Below are 15,754 nucleotides of genomic sequence, written 5' to 3' on the forward strand. Positions count from 1 at the left end.
TGAAAGAGACGTGCAGGTTGCAGTGGCTTAACAAGACGGCTTAAATGCCCCTTGCAAGAGACGTACAGGTCGTAGTAGCTTAACAAGACGGTTTAAATGCCCCTTGGAAGAAACGTGCTGGTCGCAGTAGCTTATCAAGACGGTTTAAATGCCCCTTGGAAGAGACGTACAGGTCGCAGTAACTTCACAAGACGGTTTAAATGCCCTTTGGAAGAGCGGTGGAGATCGTAGTAGCTTAACAAGACGGTTTAACTGCCCCTTGGAGGAGATGTGCAGGTCGCAGTAGCTTAACAAGACGGTTTAAATGCCCCTTAGAAAAGACATGCAGGTCACAGTAGCTTAACAAGACGGTTTATATGCCCCTTGGAAGAAACGTGCAGGTCGCAGTGGCTTAACAAGACGGTTTAAATGCCCCTTGGAAGAGCGGTGGAGGTCGTAGTTGCTTATCAAGACTGATTAAATGCCCCTTGGTAGAGACGTGCAGGTCGCAGCAGCTTAACAAGACGGTTTAAATGCCACTTGGAAAATCGGTGGAGGTCGCAGTAGATTAACAAGATGGATTAAATGCCCCTTGGTAGAGACGTGCAAGTCGCAGTAGCTTAACAAGACGGTTTACATGCCCAATGGATGAGTGGTGAAGTTCGCAGTAGCTTAACAAGACGGTTTAAATGCCCCTTGGAAGAGCGGTGGAGGTCACAGTAGCTTAACAATACAGTTTAAATGCCCCTTGGAAGAGACATGCAGGTCGCAGCAGCTTAACAAGACTGTTTAAATGCCCCTTGGAAGAGACGTGCAGTTCGAAGTAGCTTAACAAGATCGTTTAAATGCCCCTTGGAAAAGGGGTGGAGGTCGCAGTAGCTTAACATGACAGTTTAATTGCCCCTTGGAAGAGACATGCAGGTCGCAGCAGCTTAACAAGACTGTTTAAATGCTCCTTGGAAGAGACGTGCAGGTCGCAGTAGCTTAAAAAGATGGTTTAAATGCCCCTTGGTAGAGACATGCATGTCGCAGTAGCTTAACAAGACGTTTTAAATGCCCCTTGGAAAAGTGGTGGAGGTTACAGTAGCTTAACAAGACGGTTTAAATGCCCCTTGGAAGAGACGTGCAAGTCGCAGCAGCTTAACAAGACGATTTAAATGCACCTTGGAAGAGACGTGCAGGTCTCAGTAGCTTAAAAAGACGGTTTAAATGCCCCTTGGAAGAGGCGTGCAGGTCGCAGTAGCTTAATAAGACGGTTTAAATGTCAGTTGGAAGAGACGTGCAGGTCGCAGTAGCTTTATAAGACGGTTTAAATGCCCCTTGGAAGAGACGTGCAGGTCGCAGGAGCTTTACAAGACGGTTTAAATGCCCCTTGGAAGAGACGTGCAGCTCGCAGTAGCTTAACAAGACTGTTTAAGTCCCCCTTGGAAGAGATGTGCAGATCGCAGTAGCTTAATAAGACGGTTTAAATGTCAGTTGGAAGAGACGTGCAGGTTGTAGTAGCTTATTAAGACGGTTTAAATGCCCTTTCGAACATACGTACAGGTCGCAGTAGCTTAACAAGATGGTTTAAATGCCCTTTGGAATAGGCTTGCAGGTCGCAATAGCTTACCAAGACGGTTTAAATGCCCCTTGGAAGAGACGTGCAGGTTGCAGTAGCGTAACAAGACGGTTTAAATGACCTTTGGTAGAGAAATGCAGGTCGCAGTAGCTTAACAAGATGGTTTAAATGCCCCTTGGAAGAGCGGTGGAGGTCGCAGATGTTTAACAAGACGGTTTTAATGCCTCTTGGAAGAGACATGCAGGTCGCAGCAGGTTAACAAGACGGTTTAAATGCCCCTTGGAAGAGACATGCAGGTCGCAGTAGCTTAACAAGACGATTTAAATGCCCCTTGGAAGAGACGTGCAGGTCGCAGTAGCTTAATAACACAGTTTAAATGTCCCTTGGAAGAGACGTGCAGGTCGCAGTAGCTTAACAAGACGGTTTAAATGCCCCTTGGAAGAGACGTGCAGGTCGCAGTAGCTTTATAAGACGGTTTAAATGCCCCTTGGAAGAGACATGCAGATCGCAGTAGCTTAACAAGACTGTTTAAATACCCCTTGGAAGAGACGTGCAGGTCGCAGTAGCTTAACAAAAAGGTTTAAATGCCCCTTGAAATAGGCTTGCAGGTCGCAGCAGCTTACCAAGACGGTTTAAATGCCCCTTGGTAGAGACGTACAGGTCGCAGTAGCTTAACAAGACTGTTTAAATGCCCTTTGGAAGAGACGTGCAGGTCGCTGTAGCTTAACAAGATGGTTTAAATGCCCCTTGGAAGAGACGTGCATGTCACAGTAGATTAACAAGATGGTTTAAATGCCCCTTGGAAGAGACGTGCAGGTCGCAGTAGCTAAACAAGACTGTTTAAATGCACCTTGGAAGAGCGGCGGAGGTCGCAATAGCTTAACAAGACGATTTATTTGCCCCTTGGAAGAGACGTGCAGGTCACAGTAGCTTAATAAGATGGTTTAAATGCCCCTTCGAAGATACGTGCAGGTCGCAGTAGCTTAACAAGATGGTTTAAATGCCCCTTGGAATAGGCTAGCAGGTCGCAATAGCTTACCAAGACTGTTTAAATGCCCCTTGGAAGAGACGCGCAGGTTGCAGTAGCGTAACAAGACGGTTTAAATGACCCTTGGTAGAGAAGTGCAGGTCGCAGTAGCTTAACAAGACGGTTTAAATGCCCCTTTGAAGAGCAGTGGAGGTCACAGAAGTTTAACAAGACGGTTTAAATGCCTCTTGGAAGAGACATGCAGGTCGCAGCAGCTTAACAAGATGGTTTAAGTGCCCCTTGGAAGAGACGTGCAGGTCCCAGTAGCTTAACAAGATGGTTTAAATGACCCCTTGGAAGAGACATGCTGGTCGCAGTAGCTTAATAAGACGGTTTAAATGCCCCTTGGAAGAGACGTGCAGGTCGCATTAGCTTAATAAGACGGTTTCAATGCCCCTTGGAAGAGACGTGCAGGTCGCAGTAGCTTAATAAGACGGTTTAAATGCCCCTTGGAAGAGACATGCAGGTCGCAGTAGCTTAACAAGACTGTTTAAATACCCCTTGGAAGAGACGTGCAGGTCGCAGTAGCTTAACAAAAGGGTTTAAATGCCCCTTGAAATAGGCTTGCAGGTCGCAGTAGCTTACCAAGACGGTTTAAATGCCCCTTGGTAGAGACGTACAGGTCGCAGTAGTTTAACAAGACTGTTTAAATGCCCTTTGGAAGAGACGTGCAGGTCGCAGTAGCTAAACAAGACTGTTTAAATGCCCTTTGGAAGAGCGGCGGAGGTCGCAGTAGCTTAACAAGACGATTTAATTGCCCCTTGGAAGAGACGTGCAGGTCACAGCAGCTTAATAAGATGGTTTAAATGCGCCTTGGAAGAGACGTGCAGGTCACAGTAGCTTAACAAGATGATTTAAATGCCCCTATGAAAAGCGGTGGAGGTCGCAGTAGCTTAACAAGACGGTTTAAAAGCCCCTTGGAAGAAACGTGCAGGTCGCAGTAGCTTAACAAGACGGTTTAAATGCCCCTTGGAAGAGACGTACAGGTCGCAGTAACTTAACAAGACGGTTTAAATGCCGTTTGGAAGAGCGCTGGAGGTCGTAGCAGCTTAACAAAACGGATTAAATGCCCCTTGGAAGAGTCGTGCAGGTCGCAGCAGCCTAACGAGACGGTTTAAATGCCCCTTGGTAGAGACGTGCAGGTCGCAGTAGCTTAACAAGACGATTTAATTGCCCCTTGGAAGAGACGTGCAGGTCACAGTAGCTTAATAAGACGGTTTAAATGCGCCTTGGAAGAGACGTGCAGGTCCCAGTAGCTTAACAAGATGGTTTAAAAGCCACTATGAAAAGCGGTGGAGGTCGCAGTAGCTTAACAAGATGGTTTAACTGCCCCTTGGAGGAGATGAGCAGGTCGCAGTAGCTTAACAAAACGGTTTAAATACCCCTTGCAAGAGACGTGCAGGTCACAGTAGCTTAACAAGACGGTTTAAATGCCCCTTGGAAGAAACGTGCAGGTCGCAGTAGCTTAACAAGACGGTTTACATGCCCCTTGGAGGAGCGCTGGAGGTCGTAGTAGCTTATCAAGACTGATTAAATGCCCCTTGGTAGAGACGTTCAGGTCGCAGCAGCTTAACAAGACGGTTTAAATGCCCCTTGTAAAATCGGTGGAGGTCGCAGTAGATTAACAAGATGGATTAAATGCCCCTTGGAAGAGACGTGCAAGTCGCAGTAGCTTAACAAGACGGTTAAAATGCCCTTTGGAAGAGCGGTGGAGGTCGCAGTAGCTTAACAAGACGGTTTTGATGCCGCTTGGAAGAGACGTGCTGGTCGCAGTAGCTTAACAAGACGGTTTAAATGCCCCTTGGTAGAGACGTGCAGGTCGCAGCAGCTAAACAAGATGGTTTAAATGCCCCTTGGAAGAGCGGTGGAGGTCGCAGTAGCTTAACAAGACGATTTAATTGCCCCTTGGTAGAGAAATGCAGGTCACAGTAGCTTAATAAGACGGTTTAAATGCCGCTTGGAAGAGACGTGCAGGTCGAAGTAGCATAACAAGACGGTTTAAATGCCACTTGGAAGAGTGGAGGAGGTCGCAATAGATTAAAAAGATGGTTTCCATGCCCCTTGGAAGAGACGTGTAGGTCGCAGTAGCTTAACAAGATGGTTTAATTACCCCTTGGAAGAGCGGTGGAGGTCGCAGTAGGTTAACAAGATGGTTTAAATGCCCCTTGGAATAGACGTGCAGGTCGCAGTAGCTTAACAAGACGGTTTAAATGCCCCTTGGAAGAGTGGAGGAGGTCGCAGTAGAATAAAAAGATGGTTTCCATGCCCCTTGGAAGAGACGGGTAGGTCGCAGTAGCTTAACAAGACGGTATAAATACCCCTTGGAAGAGACATGCAGGTTGCAGTAGCGTAACAAGACGGTTTAAATGCCCTTTGGTAGAGAAGTGCAGGTCGCAGTAGCTTAACAAGACGGTTTAAATGCCCCTTGGAAGAGCGGTGGAGGTCGCAGTAGTTTAACAAGATGGTTGAAATGCCTCTTGGAAGAGACATGCAGGTCGCAGCAGCTTAACAAGACAGTTTAAATGCCCCTTGAAAGAGGCTGGCAGGTCGCACTAGCTTAAAAAGACGATTTTAATGCCCCTTGGAAGAGACGTGCAGGTCGCAGTAGCTTAACAAGATGGTTTAAATGCCCCTTCGAAGAGCGGTGGAGGTCGCAGTAGCTTTACAAGACAGTTTAATTGCTCCTTGGAAGAGACGTGCAGGTCGCAGCAGCTTAACAAAACTGTTTAAATGCCCCTTGGAAGAAACATGCAGGTCGCAGTAGCTTAACAAGACAGATTAAATGCCCCTTGGTGGAGACATACAGGTCGCAGTAGCTTAACAAAACGGATTAAATGCCCCATGGAAGAGACGTGCAGGTCGCAGTAGCTTAACAAGACGTTTTAAGTGCCCCTTGAAAAAGTGGTGGAGGTTACAGTAGCTTAACAAAACGGTTTAAATGCTCCTTAGAAGAAACGTGCAGGTCGCAGTAGCTTAAAAAGACGGTTTAAATGCCCCTTGGAAGAGCGGTGGAGGTCGCAGTAGCTTAACAAGACAGTTTAAATACCCCTAGGAAGAGACACGCAGGTCGCAGTAGCTTAAAACGACGGTTTAAATGTCCCTTGGAAGAGACGTGCAGGTCGCAGTAGCTTAACAAGACGATTTAAATGCCCCTTGGAAGAGACGTGCTGGTCGCAGTAGCTTAACAAGACTGTTTAAATGCCCCTTGGAAGAGATGTGTAGATCGCAGTAGCTTAATAAGACAGTTTAAATGCCCCTTGGAAGAGACATGCAGGTCGCAGTAGCTTAACAAGACGGTTTAAATGCCCCTTGGAAGAGACGTGCTGGTCGCAGTAGCTTAACAAGACTGTTTAAATGCCCCTTGGAAGAGACGTGTAGATCGCAGTAGCTTAATAAGACAGTTTAAATGCCCCTTGGAAGAGACATGCAGGTCGCAGTAGCTTAACAAGACGGTTTAAATGCCCCTTGGAAGAGACGTGCAGGTCGCAGTAGCTTAACAAGACTGTTTAAATTCCCCTTGGAAGAGATGTGCAGGTCGCAGTAGCTTAACAAGATGGTTTAAATGTCCCTTGGAATAGGCTTGCAGGTCGCAGTAGCTTACCAAGACGGTTTAAATGCCCCCTGGAAGAGACGTGCAGATCGCAGTAGCTTAACAAGATGGTTTAAATGCCCCTTGCAAGATCGGTGGAGGTCGCAGTAGCTTAACAAGACGGTTTAAATGCCCCTTGGAAGAGAAGTGCAGGTCGCAGCAACTTAAAAAGACTGTTTAAATGCCCCTTGAAAGAGACGTGCAGGTTGCAGTGGCTTAACAAGACGGCTTAAATGCCCCTTGGAAGACACGAGCAGTTCGCAGTAGCTTAACAAGAGGGTGTAAATGCCCCTTGGAAGAGCGGTGGAGGTCGCAGTAGCTTAACAAGACAGTTTAAGTGCCCCTTGGAAGAGACGTGCAGATCGCAGTAGCTTAACAAGACTGTTTAAATGCCCCTTGGAAGAGACGTACAGGTCGCAGTAGCTTAACAAGACATTTTAAATGCCCCTTGGAAAAGTGGTGGAGGTTACAGAAGCTTAACAAGACGTCTTAAATGCTCATTGGAAGAGACGTGCTGATCGCAGTAGCTTAACAAGACGGTTTAAATGCCCCTTGGAAGAGACGTGCAAGTCGCAGTAGATTAACAAGACGGTTTAAATGCCCCTTGGTAGAGACGTGCAGGTCGCAGTAGCTAAACAAGACGGTTTAAATGCCCCTTGGAAGAGCGGTGGAGGTCGCAGTAGCTTAACAAGACGATTTAATTGCCCCTTGTTAGAGACATGCAGGTCACAGTAGCTTAATAAAACGGTTTAAATGCCACTTGGAAGAGACGTGCAGGTTGCAGTAGCTTAACAAGACGGTTTAAATGACCCTTGGAAGAAACGTGCAGGTCGCAGTAGCTTAACAAGACGTTTTAAATGCCCCTTGGAAGAGACGTACAGGTCGCAGTAACTTAACAAGACGGTTTAAATGCCCTTTGGAAGAGCGGTGGAGGTCGTAGTAGCTTAACAAGACGGTTTAACTGCCAATTGGAGGAGATGTGAAGGTCGCAGTAGCTTAACAAGATGGTTTAAATGCCCCTTCGAATAGACATGCAGGTCACAGTAGCTTAACAAGACGGTTTAAATGCCCCTTGGAAGAAATGTGCAGGTCGCAGTGGCTTAACAAGACGGTTTAAATGCCCCTTGGAAGAAACGTGCAGGTCGCAGTAGATTAACAAGACGGTTTAAATGCCCCTTGAAAGAGCGGTGGAGGTCGTAGTAGATTATCAAGACTGATTAAATGCCCCTTGGTAGAGACGTGCAGGTCGCAGCAGCTTAACAAGACGGTTTAAATGCCACTTGGAAAATCGGTGGAGGTCGCAGTAGATTAACAAGATGGATTAAATGCCCCTTGGAAGAGACGTGCAAGTCGCAGTAGCTTAACAAGACGGTTTACATACCCAATGGATGAGTGGTGGAGGTCGCAGTAGCTTAACAAGATGGTTTAAATGCCCCTTGGAAGAACGGTGGAGGTCACATTAGCTTAACAATACAGTTTAAATGCCCCTTGGAAGAGACGTGCAGGTCGCAGTAGCTTAACAAGAAGGTTTAAATGCCCCTTGGAAGAGTCTGGCAGGTCGCAGTAGCTTACCAAGACGATTTAAATGCCCCTAGGAAGAGACGTGCAGGTCGCAGTAGCTTAACAAGATCGTTTAAATGCCCCTTGGAAAAGGGGTGGAGGTCGCAGTAGCTTAACATGACAGTTTAATTGCCCCTTGGAAGAGACATGCAGGTCGCAGCAGCTTAACAAGACTGTTTAAATGCCCCTTGGAAGAGACGTGCAGGTCGCAGTAGCTTAAAAAGATGCTTTAAATGCCCCTTGGTAGAGACATGCATGTCGCAGTAGCTTAACAAGACGTTTTAAATGCCCCTTGGAAAAGTGGTGGAGGTTACAGTAGCTTAACAAGACGGTTTAAAAGCCCCTTGGAAGAGAAGTGCAAGTCGCAGTAGCTTAACAAGACGGTTTAAATGCACCTTGGAAGAGACGTGCAGGTCGCAGTAGCTTAAAAAAGACGGTTTAAATGCCCCTTGGAAGAGGCGTGCAGGTCGCAGTAGCTTAATAAGACAGTTTAAATGTCAGTTGGAAGAGACGTGCAGGTCGCAGTAGCTTAATAAGATGGTTTAAATGCCCCTTGGAAGAGACTTGCAGGTCGCAGTAGCTTTACAAGACGGTTTAAATGCCCCTTGGAAGAGACGTGCAGCTCGCAGTAGCTTATTAAGACGGTTTAAATGCCCCTTGGAAGAGATGTGCAGATCGCAGTAGCTTAATAAGACGGTTTAAATGCCCCTTGGAAGAGATGTGCAGATCGCAGTAGCTTATTAAGACGGTTTAAATGCCCTTTCGAACATACGTACAGGTCGCAGTAGCTTAACCAGATGGTTTAAATGCCCTTTGGAATAGGCTTGCAGGTCGCAATAGCTTAACAAGACAGTTTAAATGACCTTTGGTAGAGAAATGCAGGTCGCAGTAGCTTAACAAGACGGTTTAAATGCCCCTTGGAAGATCGGTCCAGGTCGCAGAAGTTTAACAAGACGGTTTAAATGCCTCTTGGAAAAGACATGCCGGTCGCAGCCGGTTAACAAGACGGTTTAAATGCCCCTTGGAAGAGACGTGCAGGTCCCAGTATCTTAACAAGATGGTTTAAATGCCCCTTGGAAGAGACATGCAGGTCGCAGTAGCTTAACAAGACGATTTAAATGCCCCTTGGAAGAGACGTGCAGGTCGCAGTAGCTTAATAAGACAGTTTAAATGTCCCTTGGAAGAGACGTGCAGGTCGCAGTAGCTTAACAAGACGGTTTAAATGCCCCTTGGAAGAGACGTGCAGGTCGCAGTAGCTTTATAAGACGGTTTAAATGCCCCTTGGAAGAGATATGCAGGTCGCAGTAGCTTAACAAGACTGTTTAAATACCCCTTGGAAGAGACGTGCAGGTCGCAGTAGCTTAACAAAAGGGTTTAAATGCCCCTTGAAATAGGCTTGCAGGTCGCAGTAGCTTACCAAGACGGTTTAAATGCCCCTTGGTAGAGACGTACAGGTCGCAGTAGCTTAACAAGACTGTTTAAATGCCCTTTGGAAGAGAGTGCAGGTCGCAGTAGCTTAACAAGACGGTTTAAATGCTCCTTGGAAGAGCGGTGGAGGTCGTAGTAGCTTATCAAGACTGATTAAATGCCCCTTGGTAGAGACGTGCAGGTCGCAGCAGCTTAACAAGACGGTTTAAATGCCCCTTGTAAAATCGGCGGAGGTCGCAGTAGCTTAACAAGACGATTTAATTGCCCCTTGGAAGAGACGTGCAGGTCACAGTAGCTTAATAAGATGGTTTAAATGCCCCTTCGAAGATACGTGCAGGTCGCAGTAGCTTAACAAGATGGTTTAAATGCCCCTTGGAATAGGCTAGCAGGTCGCAATAGCTTACCAAGACTGTTTAAATGCCCCTTGGAAGAGACGTGCAGGTTGCAGTAGCGTAACAAGACGGTTTAAATGACCCTTGGTAGAGAAGTGCAGGTCGCAGTAGCTTAACAAGATGGTTTAAATGCCCCTTGGATGAGCAGTGGAGGTCGCAGAAGTTTTACAAGACGGTTTAAATGCCTCTTGGAAGAGACATGCAGGTCGCAGCAGCTTAACAACATGGTTTAAATGCCCCTTGGAAGAGACGTGCAGGTCCCAGTAGCTTAACAAGATGGTTTAAATGACCCCTTGGAAGAGACATGCTGGTCGCAGTAGCTTAACAAGAAGATTTAAATGCCCCTTGGAAGAGAGGTGCAGGTCGCAGTAGCTTAATAATACAGTTTAAATGTCCCATGGAAGAGACGTGCAGGTCGCAGTAGCTTAACAAGACGGTTTAAATGCCCCTTGGAAGAGACGTGCAGGTCGCAGTAGCTTAATAAGACAGTTTTAAATGCCCCTTGGAAGAGACATGCAGGTCGCAGTAGCTTAACAAGACTGTTTAAATACCCCTTGGAAGAGACGTGCAGGTCGCAGTAGCTTAACAAAATGGTTTAAATGCCCCTTGAAATAGGCTTGCAGGTCGCAGTAGCTTACCAAGACGGTTTAAATGCCCCTTGGTAGAGACGTACAGGTCGCAGTAGCTTAACAAGACTGTTTAAATGCCCTTTGGAAGAGACGTGCAGGTCGCAGCAGCTAAACAAGACTGTTTAAATGCCCCTTGAAAGAGTGGCGGAGGTCGCAGTAGCTTAACAAGACGATTTAATTGCCCCTTTGAAGAGACGTGCAGGTCACAGTAGCTTAATAAGATGGTTTAAATGCGCCTTGGAAGAGACGTGCAGGTCAAAGTAGCTTAACAAGATGGTTTAAATGCCCCTATGAAAAGCGGTGGAGGTCGCAGTAGCTTAACAAGACGGTTTAAATGCCCCTTGGAAGAGACGTACAGGTCGCAGTAACTTAACAAGACGGTTTAAATGCCCTTTGGAAGAGCGGTGGAGGTCGTAGCAGCTTAACAAAACGGATTAAATGCCCCTTGGTAGAGTCGTGCAGGTCGCAGTAGCTTAACAAGACGATTTAATTGCCCCTTGGAAGAGACGTGCAGGTCACAGTAGCTTAATAAGATGGTTTAAAAGCCACTATGAAAAGCGATGGAGGTCGCAGTAGCTTAACAAGATGGTTTAACTGCCCCTTGGAGGAGATGAGCAGGTCGCAGTAGCTTAACAAAACGGTTTAAATACCCCTTGCAAGAGACGTGCAGGTCACAGTAGCTTAACAAGACGGTTTAAATGCCCCTTGGAAGAAAAGTGCAGGTCGCAGTAGCTTAACAAGACTGTTTAAATGCCCCTTGGAAGAGCGGTGGAGGTCGTAGTAGCTTATCAAGACTGATTAAATGCCCCTTGGTAGAGACGTGCAGGTCGCAGCAGATTAACAAGACGGTTTAAATGCCCCTTGTAAAATCGGTGGAGGTCGCAGTAGATTAACCAGATGGATTAAATTCGCCTTGGAAGAGACGTGCAAGTCGCAGTAGCTTAACAAGACGGTTTAAATGCCCATTGGAAGAGTGGTGGAGGTCGCAGTAGCTTAACAAGACAGTTTAAATGCCCCTTGTAAGAGACATGCAGGTCGCAGTAGCTTAACAAGACGGTTTAAATGTCCCTTGGAAGAGTCTGGCAGGTCGCAATAGCTTACCAAGACGATTTAAATGCCCCTTGGAAGAGACGTGCAGGCCGCAGTAGCTTAACAGGATCGTATAAATGCCCCTTGGAAAAGGGGTGGAGGTCGCAGTAGCTTAACATGACAGTTTAATTGCCCCTTGGAAGAGACATGCAGGTCGCAGCAGCTTAACAAGACTGTTTAAATGCCCCTTGGAAGAGACGTGCAGGTCGCAGTAGCTTAAAAAGACGGTTTAAATGCCCCTTGGTAGAGACATGCAGGTCGCAGTAGCTTAACAAAACGGTTTAAATGCCCCATGGAAGAGACGTGCAGGTCGAAGTAGCTTAACAAGACGGTTTAAATGTCAGTTGGAAGAGACGTGCAGGGTGCAGTAGCTTAATAAGACGGTTTAAATGCCCCTTGGAAAAGTGGTGGAGGTTACAGTAGCTTAACAAGACGTTTTAAATGCCCCTTGGAAGAGACGTGCAGGTCGCAGTAGCTTAATAAGACGGTTTAAATGTCAGTTGGAAGAGACGTGCAGGTTGCAGTAGCTTAATAAGACGGTTTAAATGCCCCTTGGAAGAGACGTGCAGGTCGCAGGAGCTTAACAAGACGGTTTAAATGCCCCTTGGAAGAGACGTGCAGGTCGCAGTAGCTTAACAAGACTGTTTAAATCCCCCTTGGAAGAGATGTGCAGATCGCAGTAGCTTAATAAGACGGTTTAAATGTCAGTTGGAAGAGACGTGCAGGTCGTAGTAGCTTATTAAGACGGATTAAGTGCCCCTTCGAAGAGACGTGCAGGTCGCAGTAGCTTAACAAGATGGTTTAAATGCCCCTTGGAAAAGGCTTGCAGGTCGCAATAGCTTACCAAGACTGTTTAAATGCCTCTTGGAAGAGACGTGCAGGTTGCAGTAGCGTAACAAGACGGTTTAAATGACCTTTGGTAGAGAAGTGCAGGTCGCAGTAGCTTAACAAGACGGTTTAAATGCCCCTTGGAAGAGCGGTGGAGGTCGCAGAAGTTTAACAAGACGGTTTAAATGCCTCTTGGAAGAGACATGCAGGTTGCAGTAGCTTTCCAAACGATTTAAATGCCCTTTGGAAGAGACGTGCAGGTCGCAGTAGCTCAACAAGATCGTTTAAATGCCCCTTGGAAAAGGGGTGGAGGTCGCAGTAGCTTAACATGACAGTTTAATTGCCCCTTGGAAGAGACATGCAGGTCGCAGCAGCTTAACAAGACTGTTTAAATGCCCCTTGGAAGAGACGTGCAGGTCGCAGTAGCTTAAAAAGATGGTTTAAATGCCCCTTGGTAGAGACATGCATGTCGCAGTAGCTTAACAAGACGTTTTAAATGCCCCTTGGAAAAGTGGTTGAGGTTACAGTAGCTTAACAAGACTGTTTAAATGCCCCTTGGAAGAGACGTGGAAGTTACAGTAGCTTAACAAGACGGTTTAAATGCCCCTTGGAAGAGACGTGCAGGTCGCAGTAGCTTAACAATCGGTTTAAATGCCCCATGGAAGAGACGTGCAGGTCGCAGTAGCTTAACAAGACGTTTTAAATGCCCCTTGGAGGAGATGTGAAGGTCGCAGTAGCTTAACAAGACGGTTTAAATGCCCCTTCGAATAGACATGCAGGTCACAGTAGCTTAACAAGACGGTTTAAATGCCCCTTGGAAGAAATGTGCAGGTCGCAGTGGCTTAACAAGATGGTTTAAATGCCCCTTGGAAGAAACGTGCAGGTCGCAGTAGATTAACAAGACGGTTTAAATGCCCCTTGAAAGAGCGGTGGAGGTCGTAGTAGCTTATCAAGACTGATTAAATGCCCCTTGGTAGAGACGTGCAGGTCGCAGCAGCTTAACAAGACGGTTTAAATGCCACTTGGAAAATCGGTGTAGGTCGCAGTAGATTAACAAGATGGATTAAATGCCCCTTGGAAGAGACGTGCAAGTCGCAGTAGCTTAACAAGACGGTTTACATACCCAATGGATGAGTGGTGGAGGTCGCAGTAGCTTAACAAGATGGTGTAAATGCCCCTTGGAAGAACGGTGGAGGTCACATTAGCTTAACAATACAGTTTAAATGCCCCTTGGAAGAGACGTGCCGGTCGCAGTAGCTTAACAAGAAGGTTTAAATGCCCCTTGGAAGAGTCTGGCAGGTCGCAGTAGCTTACCAAGACGATTTAAATGCCCCTAGGAAGAGACGTGCAGGTCGCAGTAGCTTAACAAGATCGTTTAAATGCCCCTTGGAAAAGGGGTGGAGGTCGCAGTAGCTTAACATGACAGTTTAATTGCCCCTTGGAAGAGACATGCAGGTCGCAGCAGCTTAACAAGACTGTTTAAATGCCCCTTGGAAGAGACGTGCAGGTCGCAGTAGCTTAAAAAGATGGTTTAAATGCCCCTTGGTAGAGACATGCATGTCGCAGTAGCTTAACAAGACGTTTTAAATGCCCCTTGGAAAAGTGGTGGAGGTTACAGTAGCTTAACAAGACGGTTTAAAAGCCCCTTGGAAGAGAAGTGCAAGTCGCAGTAGCTTAACAAGACGGATTAAATGCACCTTGGAAGAGACGTGCAGGTCGCAGTAGCTTAAAAAGACGGTTTAAATGCCCCTTGGAAGAGGCGTGCAGGTCGCAGTAGCTTAATAAGACAGTTTAAATGTCAGTTGGAAGAGACGTGCAGGTCGCAGTAGCTTAATAAGACGGTTTAAATGCCCCTTGGAAGAGACTTGCAGGTCGCAGTAGCTTTACAAGACGGTTTAAATGCCCCTTGGAAGAGACGTGCAGCTCGCAGTAGCTTAATAAGATGGTTTAAATGCCCCTTGGAAGAGATGTGCAGATCGCAGTAGCTTAATAAGACGGTTTAAATGCCCCTTGGAAGAGATGTGCAGATCGCAGTAGCTTATTAAGACGGTTTAAATGCCCTTTCGAACATACGTACAGGTCGCAGTAGCTTAACCAGATGCTTTAAATGCCCTTTGGAATAGGCTTGCAGGTCGCAATAGCTTAACAAGACAGTTTAAATGACCTTTGGTAGTGAAATGCAGGTCGCAGTAGCTTAACAAGACAGTTTAAATACCCCTTGGAAGATCGGTCGAGGTCGCAGAAGTTTAATATGACGGTTTAAATGCCTCTTGGAAGAGACATGCCGGTCGCAGCCGGTTAACAAGACGGTTTAAATGCCCCTTGGAAGAGACGTGCAGGTCCCAGTATCTTAACAAAATGGTTTAAATGCCCCTTGGAAGAGACATGCAGGTCGCAGTAGCTTAACAAGACGATTTAAATGCCCCTTGGAAGAGACGTGCAGGTCGCAGTAGCTTAATAAGACAGTATAAATGTCCCTTGGAAGAGACGTGCAGGTCGCAGTAGCTTAACAAGACGGTTTAAATGCCCCTTGGAAGAGACGTGCAGGTCGCAGTAGCTTTATAAGACGGTTTAAATGCCCCCTGGAAGAGACATGCAGGTCGCAGTAGCTTAACAAGACTGATTAAATACCCCTTGGAAGAGACGTGCAGGTCGCAGTAGCTTAACAAAAGGGTTTAAATGCCCCTTGAAATAGGCTTGCAGGTCGCAGTAGCTTACCAAGATGGTTTAAATGCCCCTTGGTAGAGACGCACAGGTCGCAGTAGCTTAACAAGACTGTTTAAATGCCCTTTGGAAGAGAGTGCAGGTCGCAGTAGATTAACAAGACGGTTTAAATGCCCCTTGGAAGAGACGTGCAGGTCGCAGTAGCTTAACAAGACGGTTTAAATGCCCCTTGGAAGAAACGTGCAATTCGCAGTAGCTTAACAAGACGGTTTAAATGCTCCTTGGAAGAGCGGTGGAGGTCGTAGTAGCTTATCAAGACTGATTAAATGCCCCTTGGTAGAGACGTGCAGGTCGCAGCAGCTTAACAAGACGGTTTAAATGCCCCTTGTAAAATCGACGGAGGTCGCAGTAGCTTAACAAGACGATTTAATTGCCCCTTGGAAGAGACGTGCAGGTCACAGTAGCTTAATAAGATGGTTTAAATGCCCCTTCGAAGATACGTGCAGGTCGCAGTAGCTTAACAAGATGGTTTAAATGCCCCTTGGAATAGGCTAGCAGGTCGCAATAGTTTACCAAGACTGTTTAAATGCCCCTTGGAAGACACGTGCAGGTTGCAGTAGCGTAACAAGACGGTTTAAATGACCCTTGGTAGAGAAGTGCAGGTCGCAGTAGCTTAACAAGATGGTTTAAAGGCCCCTTGGATGAGCAGTGGAGGTCGCAGAAGTTTAACAAGACGGTTTAAATGCCTCTTGGAAGAGACATGCAGGTCGCAGCAGCTTAACAACATGGTTTAAATGCCCCTTGGAAGAGACGTGCAGGTCCCAGTAGCTTAACAAGATGGTTTAAATGACCCCTTGGAAGAGACATGCTGGTCGCAGTAGCTTAACAAGAAGATTTAAATGCCCCTTGGAAGAGACGTGCAGGTCGCAGTAGCTTAATAAGACAGTTTAAATGTCCCTTGGAAGAGACGTGCAGGTCGCAGTAGCTTAACAAGACGGTTTAAATGCC

The sequence above is a fragment of the Phyllobates terribilis genome, unplaced genomic scaffold (genome assembly GCF_046119375.1).
Source record: "Phyllobates terribilis strain yellow unplaced genomic scaffold, ASM4611937v1 Scaffold_23__1_contigs__length_19252631, whole genome shotgun sequence".
In the NCBI taxonomy this organism is placed as follows: domain Eukaryota; kingdom Metazoa; phylum Chordata; class Amphibia; order Anura; family Dendrobatidae; genus Phyllobates; species Phyllobates terribilis.